Raw genomic sequence first — 16,415 nt, 5'->3', positions numbered from 1 at the left:
CTCTTGGGTAAATCACTTCATTTCTCAAGGCCTCAGCTTCCTCCTGTTTTAAAACATCACGAAGTCTTAAGAAAGAGCTTCAATAAGAAATAATAACAGTCAAATGTAATATACTGGTTGGTATGTCACAGTATATATGGAATTACTGATTAAAATTATAAAAATAATTCCACATATTTTAGTAGGGGCTGTAGGAGGAAAAAATAAGCCATTGTGACTTTTATAAAATCAATGAACGAAGGAAATTAAAAATACAAAAGATCTGGTGGGAAAACAATTTCTTACAATTGTCTGTGAGAGCTTTAACAATGCCTTTATGAACTGAGGAAAACTATAATACAATGAAGACTTCTACATTTTTTTAAAGATTTTATTTATTTACTATGTATACAACATTCTACTTCCATGTATATCTGCACACCATGTGGTTGCTGGGAATTGAACTCAGGACCTATGGAAGAGCAAGCAGTCAGTGCTCTTAACCTCTGAGCCATCTCTCCAGCCCCAAGACTTCACATTTTTAATAATTGAAAAAACATTGTTTTGGAAGGAATATATGTGTGTGTGTGTGTGTGTGTGTGTGTACCCTACTTTAAAGTTCATGATCAATTCATAAAGTAATTAGGTAAGCTAAATTCTTTTAGAAAGCCTCTGTACCCCTCCATTCCCCCAACCCCCATATGGAGGTCAGTCTGGTCTACAGAGTTCCAGGACAGGGAAACCCTATCTCGACCTGTTCCCCCAAAAACCAAACAAAAAGAATCTCTCCCAAACATCATTCATTTGGTGGCATTTCTGTACCCTGATCTTGGTGTTCAAATATGAACTACTAAAAGACACTGGAATTGTGGGCATTTCAGAGATTACACATTAGAATGATAAAGAATCCAATTGCTATCAATATAGATGTGATGGCAATTCTTGGATGTCAACTTGTCTACATCTGGAATTAACTAAAACCCAGTGGCTAGGTATACCTGTGTGGGATATTTTTGCATAATTAAATCATTTGAAGGGGAAGACCCACTTTTTTTTTTTTTTTTCCGAGATAGGGTTTCTCTGTGTAGCTTTGGAGCCTATCCTGGCACTCGCTCTGGAGATCAGGCTGGCCTCGAATGGAAGACCCACTTTTAATCCAGATCTTCTGAGGTGGGAAGATCCACCTTCATCTGGGCCACACCTGCTGCTGGCAGTCTAGATGAAAGACACAAAAGAAGGAAGCTTGTTCCTTTTGCCTACTTGCTCTCACTCTTGCTAGCAAGTCCAACCTTCATTGGCATTAGAGTCCACTTCTTTGGCATTCTGATGTATATTGAAAAAGCTGAGGCATCTGTCCTCATGGACTCAACAACTGGATTCTTGTCCCTTTCTTTTTTTTCTTTTCAAGACAGGGTTTCTCTGTGAAACAGTTCTGGCTGTCCTGGAAGTCACTCTATAAGCCAGGCTGGCCTCAAACTCACAGATATCCGCCTGCCCCTGCCCCCCCTCCTGGGGGGGGCGATTAAAGGCATGCGCCACCAATGCCCAGCTTCTTGTCCCTTTCTTAGGTAAGACAGCCATTGTTGTATTAGCTGGAGCACAGTCTGTAAACCATTCTAACAAATCACCTTTCTATAAATTCTGTTCTTAGAGAGGACCCCGACTAATACAATAGTGGATCTATGAAAGGTTCTCAACACAGTCAGTAATTGGGGAAATGGAAGTTAAAACTGAAATGAGGTCTGGAGCAATGACACTCATATGTAGCTAATGTGACTGTATCCTGTTAGAAGCCTGTGTGACATTATTTACTCATGTTTATGATATACACTCTCAAGTACAGATCACACAAAAACTGATGTAGATGACAGAATACAGATTTAAGGAATTATCTGCAACAGCATTTATAGCTCAAAATGAACCCAGACTTTGATCAACAACAAAATGGCTAAACAAATTGTTACATATTGTTACAATGAAACACTTGTATAGACAGCAATGAAAGGGAACAAACTGTAGCTCTAAACAACCTGAACAACATATGGATTACAGACAGCAGTTGAGCAAATATGGTAAGCATAACAGGTTACATATTATCTCATTTATATACCATTCACAAGAAAGGGAAAAACTAAACAATGTAATGCTTAGGGATGAACACCTGTGATAAAACAATAAAGAAAAGCAAGGAAATGATTACCATAAAGGTCAGAATAACAGTAACTTCCAGGAGGGAGAGTTGTGTTTAGGAAGGTCATTAGGGCTTTTGGAGGATTAGCAAAACTCCACTGATTGGCTTGGTTGACTGCTTACAGGGTAGTTTCTTTGATAATTACTCATAGCATACAACTGCCTTATATGTTTAAAGTCTATTTCACAAAAATGCTTAAAATGAACTGATATATAGTGGCATTTTAGAGATTTTGCCAGATAAGCTAGGTTAGGTAATCTTTGACAGTAGAAACTACTGGTGTGGGATAATAAAACATTGATTAGTTTCTCATATAAGCTCACTTTCAAGGGAAGTTATGAAACACAGATATCCATTTGTCACACTTTAACACAGCAGGCAGATCTTTGATAAACTGATGAGCCAGGGAAAGAACCGTTAGCCAAAATAAGTGTTTGGTTCTAATTTACTGTTTTTGAAATCTGATTTAACTGATGTATTTCTCCTATTGATTATCAGGCAATAAATTTATGGAACTGGCTGGGCCTTGGTGGCGCACGCCTTTAATCCCAGCACTTGAGGCAGAGGCAGGCGGATCTCTGTGAGTTCGAGGCCAGTCTGGTCTCCAGAGCGAGTGCCAGGACAGGCTACAAAGCTACACAGAGAAACCCTGTCTCGAAAAACCAAAAAAAAAAAAAAAAAAAAAAAAAAAATTATGGAACTGAAAGGATATAGAACAAGTTGGAGATGTATGAATTCCCTCCTTTCCAGCGGCCAGGGTCTAACAGCTGTTTTCTCCTGTTACCAGTCTGGGAGGGGAGGTGAATGGATCTTATTCAGTAAGCTTAGTGGAGCTACTATCCTCAGTAGGTGGCTTGGGGCTCTTCTGAGTGCCATTCTGTCCCTCAGTGATGAGGTTATAGAGTGGAACCATTGGCAATGAAACAGATCAGGCCTTTGAACACGGCATGACACACAGGTTTCTGGAAGCATTTTCAGTTGCAGAGCTCTGCAATTTGTACTCTTCCCATTCAAAGTTCACGAAATTAAACTCTGAGGTGCTCGGCTTCACAAACTTCTCTAACCCTACATTGCATTTCTTTAATTTCTGCTGTACGGAAGAGAGTTCAACAAAATAATTATGTTGTAGCCATGTCTGGCTATTGCTTATTGATCTGATTCCCTGTGAGTATAAGTTGAACTTGGCAGGTTTAATGGATCATGTTTGCAGACCATCAAACCCAGCATTAACTAGGGTGAGAGATATTTGACTCCTGGGATTTCAGGTGAAGTACAACAGGGCCCGGTGCAACTTGTGAGTCCGTTCTTACTTTTGTGGCATCCTCCTCCCCCCTTTATTCACATTTATTTTTTTTTGCACAAAAATGAAACCTTGATTTATCAATGTAGACACTTCATTTCACTGTTCGAAGTGGTGGAAGAAGTGGCAAAACCCTGGGCTCCCCAAATACGTGGATAGTGTATTTAGTCCCATCTCCCCAAGCAAGGTTGAAGACCTAAATCGCCTTTGATATCCATCATTGCTGCTTACAGAGCAGGGGTCGGGTGCAGGGGTCCAGCCACACAACTGTGGAATTTGTTTCCCTTTATCTTTGCTGCTGCTTTAATCTCATTCTCCCACCATTAAGAAGGGCAGGCTCAAGACAGATTTCTGAGGATTGTGGTCCTTTTTATCTTGAAAATTCTTTTACTTCGGCACCACAGTTTAAATTTCTGTAGTTTTCCCCAAAACTTAAACAGAATCTGTAGGACAAACAGCCCAATATGTTAATAACAGAGGAGGGGGATAGAGAGGGAAGAAAGGAGTGAAGAAGGGAGGGAGAGGGAGGGAAGAGTAAGATAAGGGTGGGGGGAGGGTGAGAGAGAGAAAGAGAGAGAAGAGAGAGGCAGGAGAGAGAAAGAGGAGCGCGCGGACGCGCGACCGCTTTTGAGTAAGTCCTAAGACGTCGGCCAAAATTTTTTGAAGATATTAAAGGAGCGCTGTAATGAACAAGATCAGTTCTTCAAAAAAGTCAAGAGACAAGCAAGAATGACTCTTAAAAGACAGGCTCGACTACATCCGCCCCTTGAAAACGTTTTTAAAAAACTCTATAATATCCCAGAGTTGGTTCTCTTTCAGCCCTCTGATCCCCAACCCCGGTAATTCACCTACTTTCCCACAAAAGCCTGAAGTTGCTGCTCCCAACGTCAAGCCTCATCCCTTTCCTTTCACAGCTCGAGGGTGGGGGTGGGGTGTATCACAACTCTCAGGTTTCTACGCCGCAAATTACAAAACGCTTGCACTTCCACCATCACTGCCGAGTTCTGGGACTGCGATGCGAGACGCATTCATTCATTCATTCATTGATTCATTGATCCACTCACTCACTCACTCACTCACTCACTCACTCAAGAAACCTTCGCACCGCACCACCACCACACATAATGCGGCTCAAGGTTTCACCCCCACGCCACGGGAAGGGTGGAGCGCTTGCTCCCTGGAGCAGGTGCAGCAACTGAGCTGTGGGTCAACTTCTCCACCCGTCTCGCTGTTCTAGAACCTGCTCCGGGCCAAATGCCTCACCTTCGGGTGGTGCGCGCCCTAGCCCGGCCCCGGGGCCTGGGCCGCCTCCTCGTTCCCAGAGGAGCAGTTCGCACCTGCCCCGGAGGGAACGGCCACGGAGCTCTCTCTCCGCGCCGCCCTCGGGTCAGGGGTAAGATCAGGCGGTAGCTTAGGCTCGCCTGGGCTCCTCCCCTTCCTCTCCAGTTCTGACGCGGCCGTAGAGGCGGTGGCGGCGGCGGTGGCGGCGGCGGTAGCAGCAGCAGTCCCGCGGCCCGAGGCGCACCCACCCGCTCGCAGATCTCGACTTCCTCTTCCCTTGATGCGTCATCAGAGCGCGCGGCAGTCTCCCAGGGCGGGGTGGCCGGAGAGGGGGAGTAAAGGCCCGCAAAGGAAGGCGCTGAGAGGGAAGAGAAGGGAGGGGGAGGAGAGCGGTTGCTAGGCGACTTGCGTCATCGCCGGGCGCCGCTCTCCTCCCGCCCCTCTCAGGAGTGAGGCGAGAGCCCCGCACAGAGCGAGGGAGACAGGGAGCTGAGCTCCGGGCGCTGCCGACGCCGCCGGTGAGAGCGTGAGAGCGAGTGAGTGAGCGAGCATCCGAGAGACCGGGCGCCCGTGCACTGACCGCCGCCGAGACCTTCGCCTCAGCCCGGGCCAGCGGGAGCCGCGGCCGCCGTCTGCTTCCCCCCCTTACCTTCCCGGCCGGCAGCGGCGGCTGCACACGCCGGAGCCGGAGCCCCAGCCGGAGCCGGAGCCCGCGGCCGGGGGGCAGGGAGGCGGCTGCTGCGGGTCGGGACTGGTAGCTGCTCAGCCGGGAGAGGACGCCCGCGAGGGGCTGGGCTTTCTGCCTCGCCCCGGGGCGTGGGGCGAAGGACCCCCCGAGGTGTAGGGAGGGGGTCCCGGCCGCCGCGACACATGCGGGAGCCGCGAGCGGGGGCGGCGCCGATCCGAGCCCGCCAGGCCACCAGCTTAGCCGCCGTCCGGTCCGGCCGCCCGGGGCCGTAGCATCCCTTCGCGGAGTGTATGAGCCGGGGCCCCCAGCCCAGGAGCCACCCCCGGGCCGGGGGGGCGGGGACCCCGATGTGAAGCGGCTGCGGCGGCGTGGTGAGCGGCCCGGGCGCCGCCGTCCTCTCCTTCCCCTCCCCTCCCCTCCCCTTCACCCCCTCTGGGGGGCTTCTTCTTGGGCTCGCCGCCGCCCCCCTCGGCTCCTCGGCGGGACTCCGGGAGTTCTCGGCGCCCCTCCCCGCCCCAGCCCCCAAGGGCAGCGGGGCCGGGGGGGACCCGGGGGGCCGGCCACAGCCTCCGCCCAGAGGAAACTTTACCCAAACAAAATCATCGAGCTTTACGATCGTGTCTGTCCCGGGACAAGTGGCCCAGGACGGGCAGAAGCCACAGTGTGCAGAGACCCAGGAAGAGGAAAAACGGTGAGCGGGTCGCCGCCGCCGCCTCTACCCCGGCAGCGCGGAAGAGACCCGGGTGGTTGCCTGGTGGAGCGACGCTAGCACCGCTTCTTCTGTTCCGCGCCGAGCCTTTCGCAGCTGCCGCCTCAGCCCGAAGGAGGAAGGGAGCCAGCCCATATTGTCAGCGCCACCGCTCGTCTCTGAAGCGTGAGTGGACTCGGGGGAGGGGGACGTTCTAGGGTAGCAATTGGGAGCCGGTGGGTGCTTGGTGCTGGAGTTTGGCTGTTGTTTCTCGGGAGGGTTGGGCATGGAGACCTTTCCTTCCTGCTGAGGGAAGAAGGCATCAGTTTGCAAGAGTAATGCAAGTAACAGGGGGCTTGACTTAGAGGAGCGGTGTCTCCAGAGTGGACGTTTGCACCTTTCTGCACACTGATCAGCAAAGGGAAATCGAGAAAGCCCAATGGACAGGTCTGTCCTGTACATTTTCCTGGCCACTGGTTGTGATCCAGCACAGAGTGGTTTTGTTTCAGGGAAACTCCCATGGATTCCCACGTGGGAATCACTTGAATCAACTCTTTAAAATTTTTTTCTCTTTCTTTCTTAGCTATTGTTTTTGAAGTTGTCCTTGAGAGAAGGACCAATTTTGGTTTAGTACACACAGGAGCTTGGTACCCCGGATACGGTATTTCCCAAGTCCAGAGATTCTGATGCATAAGGAGGATGTTTTTGTGTTTCAGTAGCTCAGGAGAGTTCAAGTTCCTAGGATGCACAACTCTTTGAGACTGAATTCAGGGAGAGCACTTAATGCATTACCGTTTCATAAACGTTGCAGCACTTTCTTTTTCCCTAATTCTCTTATCATTTTTGAGGGGAGAGTAATACATTTTATGTGATAGTATATTTTTCCTAGGATTGAAAGGGCATGCATGTGGCTTTTCTTACTTGACTTGTCAACTTAGAAACTTCTCACACTTTAAAGAAAGTATTTCAGGTATCTTAAGAGTGCTTTAAATTAGAGGTACAGGAAAGTAATGTTTCACATATATAAGGTTAAACATACTGTGGGATTTTATGTAACAAGGAACATAGGTAGTGTAAGACTGAGAATTCTGGTCCATTCAGACAATGGAAAGTGGGCAGAACAGAGATGCTCTGTAGAAATGAATGGAAACCTGGGCTTGTCTATCCATCTTAATTTCTCCATTTAGGATCATGATTAAATTTGTCTGATTGAAAGTTTCTCACATTTCACAATGTTTGGGCCCTGTTCTCCCCCTCTTTTTAAAGTAATTAGCCCAAAAGTTTATTAGTTTTTGCATTATGTAACAACTCTCTTATCTTCTAACTGCTTCCTCAAACTTCCAAGATACAGGTTGAGGAATGCTAAAGCAACCATGCGTTTATCTCCTCTTGCTTTTATAGATTTTGGTTATTCTCTTCTGTCATCTGTCCCAACTTTTTAATCTTGAGTACTTTTAGTTTTTTTCCATTTTGGATTTTCTAGCTCTTTTATTTTTCCTTAGATGCTTTGTTCTTTATATGTTTTCATAAAACACTGTAAGTTCTACTTAGTGTAAATGGGAATTAGCATGAAAATATTGGTGAATGAAACTTTAAGTTTAGAATAAAACATGTTTTTGGATCTGTTAACCTTATTTTGCAACCCTGAGTAAGTCATGTATTCCATTTTCCGAAAAAGGTGACTGAGAGACCTAGTTTTGCATAGTTTGCTTTTTGGGAAGAAGGGGGCTGTAAACCAAGAAATTATACCTTGAGTGTGTATTGCTTCGGTTCAAAGTTGCTTACAAACTTGAGGACCTGCTTTGCAAATTGGTTTTAAATCATGGAAGTACTTTATTGGCTGTAGAAATAACAACATTTAATACTTTCAGTCTTTGGGGTACCTTTTCTTATGAATGACAGAGGCAATTTCTTACTAATTCAGAGAACCAAAGGTGGAAGGAGAACACTGATTCCACAGAGTTGTCCTCTGACCTACATGCACATGAATGTAATAGTGGTAGTAGTAAAAATAAATAGGTTTTTTTAAAAAAAATGTAGGAAAGGAGGAAATGTATTATCTTTATTAGTCTAAGATCATGATATATACCAAGGACTGTCATTGCACCTTCCATTAGGGAAGTGTTGATTTTGGACTACCCAGGAATAATTGGAGTCTCTGAGCCAAATCTTGGAAGGGCTCCTTCAGGAAGAAAAGAGCATGTACAAACAAAATATTAAAGACTCAGAGTCAGAACATGTAAAGGAGAAGGAAGTTAGCTTGGTGGGAATACCTACCTACTGATGGAGGTTCTCGACTAGGGGTAAGATCAGTTTGCACTTGTGTATACACTCATGGTTACAGTTTATAAAAGAATTTGAAAACTGCTCCAGAGAGGGTAGTTTCAAGTGACTGGGAGAAATTATACTTTAGGACGAAGGCACTATTGCTGGCTTTAGGATTTTGTTTCTCTAGGAAACCAATCTTTTTACATTATGTGGGGGCTGCACAGAAGGAGGTGTGAAAAGGAAATGCTTTGAATGTTTTTTAGCTGGATGCTAGTAGTTTCTCATAATCAGGAATTCAGAAACAGTAGCAGACTTTGCTTTGGATGTTGATTTTTAGGTTAAGAGCTGGATGTCCATATATTTCATGTGTTGGCTCATTCTGTTTTTCTTTTCCTCCGCCTCTTAACTCTTTCTCTTTGATTTTTGAATCTGTCTCTTGTCCCAGGCTGACCTTGAACTTGCTGTGTAGCTGAGGATAACCTTTAACGTCCAATCATCCTGATCCTGCCTTGACTTCCTGAATGCTAAACTTACTGTTGTGTGTGCCACTATTTCTGGTTATGTAGGGCTGGGGATGAAACCTAGGGCTTTATGCATGCTATCAGGTGCTTTGTCAGCTGCGCTACTCCTTAGGGCCTGCCCCATATAGCTTTCAAGACTGCAAAGTAGTTTGGGTAATATGCTGACAGTGTGGGTAGTGATGGGAGTCATTCTTAAAGGCTTTAGGTTTCTGAGATTACTGATACTGAGTAAAGAGCTGAAAAAGGATTTTACAATTTTGGGAATGGACAGAGTTGTGTTAGCTTAAGCACAGGCATAATAAGAGAGACATTCCCCAAAGAGATACTTCATAAGTGAGTGAAAAGTGGCAGTTGAAACAAGGAACAGTCTTTAAACATAGCTGCCGACTCAGTCCAGAGCATATAATTCTGTTTTTAGCAACAGTTAGAGGTTTTCAGTAGAGCATTTAGATACTGAGACATATGTTCAGAACACACAGGACTTTGTTAGGGAACTTATAAATGAAATGGAAGATTAGTTTCTCCAAAACTCAGGTTTTTGATACTTCCTTAAGCTTGGTTTCCTCCCCCCTCCCCGAGACAGGTTTCTCTGTGTAGCCCTGGTTGTCCTGGATCTTGCTCTGTAGACCAGGCTGGCCTTGAACTCAGAGATTGGAGTACCTCTGCCTCCCCAGGGACTAAAGGTGTGTACCACCAAAGGCCAGCTAAGCTTGACCTTTTTTTTTTTTTTAAAAAAGATTTTATTTATTTATTTATTTATTTAATTATTTATTATGTATACAACATTCTGCTTTCATGTATATCTGCACACCAGAAGAGGGCACCAGATCTCATAACGGATGGTTGTGAGCCACCATGTGGTTGCTGGGAATTGAACTCAGGACCTCTGGAAGAGCAGTTGGTGCTCTTAACCTCTGAGCCATCTCTCCCAGCCCTAAACTTGATCTTAATACTAATGAAGTGGAGCTAAAAATTGCTGAAAGGGAAGGCTGTGTCTTTTCATTAATTTTCAGGGGTGTGCATCTTTGTGGCCCATACAGTGGAGGGGATATTTCTGTGTTGGCGCAGAAGTGTCAGGGATACTTCAGAATATTCAGTTATCTTTATGGTTAGCATTTGGTGCTGTTTTTGACAAGGATAAAGGATTGTGAGTAGAAACACATACTCATTATCTTCATATTCCTTAGTTTGAATTCAGTATCTTCCAAAGCTTCTTTGGCTTCTTAAGAGAATATCCAGTTGGTAGAAATCTAGGAATAGATACTTTTAAACAAAGAGTAGGGTCTACAATGATGTTAGGGTGAGGAGATAGTGATAGAATATCTGCTATCTATTTTCTTTTTTTTTTTTTGCTATTTTCCATTTCTTACATGGGTGAAGATATGCTTAAGTGTTTTAAAAAGGCTATCTTTTAGCATTAATACGATTTATTAATATGGTGGGACTCCATGATGGGGAATGGTAACATCTGTATTCTTTGTGGTGGCAGTTTTGCTATTAATATGAGAGAGCCTTGAGGGTTCATATCTGTATGTGTCTTAGCACCAGAGGGCTCCAGAGTGTTTGAGGCTTAGCAGAAGCTCATTTAAATATACGTTGAAGATTCTTGGAGAAGTGATTTAGAGGAAGGGTTGGCAACCTTTCCGTGTGGGTCAACATGCTCTGTCACAACTTGCAGCTCTGTTCCTGCTATGTGAAAGCAGCCATAGATAATATGGACTAGAGCTGTAACTGCTCCAATGGGATTTCATGCAGAAAAGCAAGAAGTAGATGGGATTTAACCTGTAGGCTGAAGTGTATAACCCCTTGGCAGAGGACACCTAAATCTACCAGCATATAAAGTGAGTTACATTATACTACAAAGCCAGATTGGCCATTTTAAGTGGATTCTGTTTTCCAGATGGTGTGCTGGGCTGCTTTGTAATGATTTGCCTTATAGTTATGAGAAGTATGGACTATGAGTCGGACAAGATACTGTCTAAATGGATCTAAAAAGTAGAGAACCACGTTATCAAAAGATGGCCATAATTGGCATCTTAGTTACTCTTTTATTTCTGTGACAAACCATCATGACCAGGGAACTTTATTTTTTATTTATTTAATTTTTGGTTTTTCGAGACAGGGTTTCTCTGTGTAGCTTTTGGAGCCTAACCTGGCACTTGCTCTGGAGACCAGGCTGGCCTCAAACTCACAGAGATCTGCCTGCCTCTGCCTCCCAAGTGCTGGGATTAAAGGCTCTCGACACCAATGCCCAGCGACCAGGGAACTTTATATATATAAAGTATTTACTTTTGCTTATGGTTTCAGTGGGTGAATCCGTGATCATCATGGTAGGTGAGCATGGTAGCAGGCAGGCATGACACTGGAGAAGTAGCTGAGAGCTCACATCTAACCCACAAGCCCAAGAAACTGGGTCTGGTGTGGGCTTTTGAAACTCAAATCCCACTTCCAATGACTCACCTCCTTAAACAAGGCCATACCTCCTAGTCTTTCCCAAACAGTTTTTACCAAGGCATTGGTAAAACAGTTTTTACCAGGCATTCAAATATAAGAGCCCATGGGTCCTTCTCATTGTATTATGGCTAGAAGAATCTGAAGGAAGAAGTCCTGTGTCCAATCTCTCCCCACCCCCAACCCCCAGGGGGGATTGGAACTCAGAAGCAAGATGTATGCTAATCAAGCATTCTACCACTGAGCTACATTCCCCTAGTGGTAGAAGCTTACCTTTGAAAGATTCTGAACATAAACTGTAGGACAGGTAAGGTTAAACAGAGAAACCCTATCTTGAAGAACCCAAAAGAAAAAAAAAATAGTTCAAAATTATTTTCATTTTTTTAAATGTTGTATTTTAAACCACTTAAATAATTTGAATGTATATTTTAAACAACATTGCTACCTTTAAGATTAAATATATTGCAAATAATATTGCCTATAAAGGACTAGCTATTCATTTGGAGCAAGTTTTAGTGTTACAGCTAATGTTTTTTTGTTTGTTTGTTTTGTTTTTGTTTTCAGACAGGGTCTTGCTATATAGCCCTGGCTGTTGTGGAACTCATTCTGTAGACCAGGCTGACCTCGAACTCACAGAAATCTGTCTGCCTCTGCCTCTGGAGTGCACCACCATTCCTGGCTACAGCTAATGTTAAAACATTGTTTTATATGTCAATAGATACTAATACCTGTAATAATAATATGTTTACCCTAGTTTTACACATTTTGTTTCAAGATGCTCTTTTTTTTATATAATACAGTGCAATTGTGGTTCCTTTTCAGTTATTTTCAAAGCTGTATTTACTATAGTGATCCCTCTGTGTTATAGGACTCCTGAAGATACCAGAATCTGAGGATGTTTAAGTCTTTTACAGAAAATAAAGAAATATTTAAAGGGCCCAAGTTCGGTGGCTTGCCACCAAACCTGAGGACCCCAGTTTCATCCCTATAGATGAAATGATGGAAGGAGATAAATGTCTCTTGAAAGTTGTCCTCGGACCTCCATCTATATAGTGTTTGTTGTGTGTGCCCCCTCATAAATAATGCAATAAGAAGTACTTACCTATAACATGTATTGTATATACATATATATATATATTTTTTTTTTTCTGGATATTTTTGATTTGTGATTAATCTGCAGATAACAGAGTGTGAACTGTAGCCTGATATCCACCATCCCCCACCCCCCCCACCCCCTCTGGAGTAGCACTGACCACACCTGTTTGGGCGTGGTCACAGGTGTAGATGGGACCGAGGAGGTGGATTAGGTCTGGGGTTACTACCCGTGCTCCATTTCTTAGGTCTAGGTCGCAGAGAGCAGCCTGGGTGAATTCTTAGAGCGGGAACTTGTAGTGGTCATCTGTTTCTTGTGTAAGTGCCTTCTCCCCGAATAAAATTTTATTAACCTATATTGAGCCTAGTCCAGTGAATCTTGATCCACACATCAACAGTGAACTGTTCATTCTTTATGTATAATTGATATTTTGGTTTCTTTTTTCTCTTTGAATGAATAGTCGACAATTTTAGTGTCTTTGAGAGGGTTACTATGAAGTGTGTTTAGTACTTTTTTTGTGGGGTTGTTACCTGTGTGTGTGTGTGTGTGTGTGTGTGTGTGTGTGTGTGTGTGTGTGTGTAGTTTTTTGACATAGTTTCTCTTGCCATAACACAGGCTGGTTTTGAATTAGATTGTCTCAGTTTCCGGGGTGCTGAGATTATAGGTATAAAATCAAAGGATAGGTGCTAAAGTTAAAAGACATAGGTGTTTCTCTCATGTCTGCAAGGATTTCAAATAGAGATATTTTACTTTGGCAACACTTAGTAGACCAGGAATAGTGAGTATTTTGGTGAGTGTTAATTAGCATTGCAAATAGATGAGTAAATTTGTTTTCAAATAGTGAACTGTTACTATTACATCTTTCTACTTTGAGATTTTCCCAATTTAGTATAAAATGATTCTGGGATAGGCTTGAAAATATACAATAAGATTTTTGCTTTTTATTTTTTTTCTAAAGACTTATTTATTTATTATGTATACAGTGTTCTGCCTGCACATATGCCTGCAATCCAGAAGAGGGCACCACATCTTATTACAGATGGTTGTGAGCCACCATGTGGTTGTTGGGATTTGAACTCAGGACCTCTGGAAGAACAGCCAGTGTGCTTTTAATAACTGAGCCATCTCTCCAGTCCAATTTTGCTGTATTCTGATGCTACCTCACTGATAAGTTTCTCATAATACCTTTCATATCACATGCAAATGGAGTGTTTCCTAAATGAATATGATGTTTATACATATTTTAGTAATTACTTTTTTTTTTTTTTTTTTTTGGTTTTTCGAGACAGGGTTTCTCTGTGGCTTTGGAGGCTGTCCTGGAACTAGCTCTTGTAGACCAGGCTGGTCTCGAACTCACAGAGATCCACCTGCCTCTGCCTCCCGAGTGCTGGGTTTAAAGGCCTGCGCCACCAACGCCCAGCAGTAATTACATGTTTACATATAAATATACTTAAAATTATTCCTAAGACACTTTGAGATTGTGAAATCCTTGAGAAACTTGCAATTCTCACTGAGCTCTGGGACAATAGAATGATTAATTTAAGAAAAGTTTTCTAAAATGTTCTTTAATTTTTGTAGGTACTCAGATTCTCTAGTAGAGTGAGTTTAACCAGGAAACACAAGAACCACTATTTGTTTGTGTTATTTTCCCTGCATGTAGATGGAAATGCACAAAAGATCTTACTGCTTGGCTATCACTCCCACCCCCCACCCCCCCATCAAAGCTAAAAGCACAGCTGTGCATCAGTCAGGTCCTGTGTAGATTGTTGCTAAGCTTGTCGCCTCTGCCTTTTCCTTCCAGCTAAAGAATAGCTACTGGAAATCTGGGTGGCTTTTGGAAGGAGGTAGTTCTTTTTTTCCCCATCTGTGTATTTGTGTACCTATACCTGATATATTGTGATAGATACCTTTTTCCTATGCTATATGGCCTCTCTAATATTTGTAAATCTTAAAAGCTAGTGCAAATGGTTTAACACCACTTCAACTTAGCGTTATCTCTGAGAAGTCACCATTAAATGTACTATGTTGCCTTGGGCTTTACAGTGCTTTTTTTTTTTTTTTTTTCCTTGGACCTCTCACTAAGCAGCCTAGGCTAGTGTAGAACTCATTATTAATGTCACCTGTATAGGTTTCAAACTTGAGAGCCCTTTGTGTCAACTTCCCAAGGGTTGTCAGTGCTGGGAGTAGTGTGTGCCTGTGCCACCAGACTCCACTTTTCAATACTGACAACGTAGGTGAAAATGCAAGGCAAGTTGCTTGTCTGTTGGAAGAATGTATGTAGTTGGTTGATGTTTTAGGCTGTCTGTTTTTTAGGAGAGTCTAAGGAGTGATAGAACTTGGCATGGTGTTCTAGGTCTGAGAATTTGCTTCACCAAAAGAATTGAGTAATCTACAACCAGTGGTTGAAACTATGTTCCTGGAACCAGCAACAAGTTGCTAGCTCATGTCTCATTTACCTAGGAATACACATGGACACTTCTGAGGCAGAAGACACAGTTAAATGGGGAGTACATTTCTTAACTCCATGGTCTTGGATAAGCTGCTTCTTCAGCACCCATTCACTGGGGAAACCATGTTCTTCACAAGGTTTACTGTGATTGAAAAGAGAGTTGAAAACTGTGTGAAGCTCATATATATGATTCGCTGATGTCAGCTAAGTTCCCTGTCTTTCAGTGTGTGATGTGGTAGAAGGTCAGGGTCAGGCATGTAAATTAGCACTTGAGTTTGTAGTCCTGTTTCATAAGCATCAAAAATGAATATATGCTTCATTAGCATTTTATTAAAAAATTCTAAAAACTAGAGAAATGACAACTATAGACAAGAGATTTTTTTTATTAGTGGACTTTTAATTCATTTCCAAAGACCACAGTAGTGGTTTATTTATAATAAAGAATAAATAGGTTTATTCTTTATTCTTATAATTAGTATTTTTTTTTCTGAAGTGATGATGATTCAAGTTGCTCATTGAGCAATCCCAGAATGTAATTCAGTTATCAGTTCTTCTCACTCTTTACTGTCCTTTAACTCTGGAAATAAAAAAGCTTCAGAAAATTGTGAAGCTGAATAGATTTATCTGTACCAGTTACATTTCAAACTGAGATTGAAATATATTTATTTAGGTGAACACATTATTAGTGGATACCTGATTTCCTTTTTTTTTTTTTTCATAAAATGATTTGTGTGCGTGTAATGCTCCTTAAATACAAAATAGCTTTCAGAAAGAAATACTTTTTCTTCAAGTCTTGAATAGATGGTTTTATCAGCATATGTAAGGAATAATGCTTCTTAATGGTTCTAAAGGAAGATTTATATGATTTTAGTTATATGTATATGTGTATGTCTCTGTGTGGTGTGTGCACTTAGGTGCAGATGCCTGGAGAGGTCAGAGGTGTCAGATCCTCTGGAGCTTGAGCTTCAGGTGGTTGTCAACCATGCAGTGTGGGTGTTGGGTACCAAACTGGGGTCTTTTGCAAGAGCAGTGTCTGCTTTGAATTTTTAACCCACTTCTCCAGTTCTTCTGATGTTTTTGTATTGGGAAGGTTTTTTTTTTTATGACTTCAGAACCATTTGGTCATGCTTTTAACTGTTTTATTTAACAGAATTATATATTTAAGTATATAAAAACCCACAGTCGAGATAAAAAAAAAAAGATGGAGACATTTCTTAGCAGTGATAATCTTGTTAGCTCTTATCTTTTTGATTTATTTTCTCCTTTTTAGGCGAATTTCCTTTAGATTTTGTTGTCAATGCAAAATTAGGTTGGTTTGTCTAAAAGTTGAATTCTGGTAAGATGGTTAATTTAATCAGGTCTAATTTTTAAGATTTTCAGTACTTTCACTTTTTCTTGTTGGTAGCAATTGGAGTTACATCTCCAGCTTTCTTTACATTTCAGTTATTTTCAAGAAGGATCTTAGACTTTGAGGAACCTTCTGGGATTTCTTTAAGAACTCAATCA

The 16,415-nt window shown here is 42.6% G+C and overlaps 1 protein-coding gene and 1 non-coding gene across 6 annotated transcripts in view; one reads left to right on the top strand and one right to left on the bottom strand.

Moving 5' to 3' along the window:
* Positions 1–1,840: 1,840 nt before the first annotated feature.
* Pura lies at positions 1,841–5,030 on the bottom strand. The gene is made up of 2 exons (XR_003480647.2): positions 4,734–5,030; positions 1,841–3,913 (listed from the first exon to the last, which is right to left on the bottom strand). It is a non-coding gene; the product is annotated as a purine rich element binding protein A (transcript).
* A 145-nt stretch (positions 5,031–5,175) lies between these two features.
* The window catches only part of Fbxw7 (F-box and WD repeat domain containing 7), a 168,489-nt gene continuing 157,249 nt past the window's right edge, over positions 5,176–16,415 (top strand). For 4 of the 5 annotated variants that reach the window (XM_027392979.2, XM_027392978.2, XM_027392977.2 and 1 more), the window contains exon 1: positions 5,176–6,313. The gene's annotated coding sequence lies outside the window, so the exon portion shown is untranslated. The remainder of the gene's footprint in view (positions 6,314–16,415) is intronic. The other variant, XM_027392980.2, reaches the window with a different exon arrangement.

Source organism: Cricetulus griseus, assembly GCF_003668045.3.
Source record: "Cricetulus griseus strain 17A/GY chromosome 1 unlocalized genomic scaffold, alternate assembly CriGri-PICRH-1.0 chr1_0, whole genome shotgun sequence".
In the NCBI taxonomy this organism is placed as follows: Eukaryota; Metazoa; Chordata; class Mammalia; order Rodentia; family Cricetidae; genus Cricetulus; species Cricetulus griseus.
Note: the sequence above shows the minus strand (reverse complement) of the source record. Positions and strands in the feature narration are given on the sequence as shown.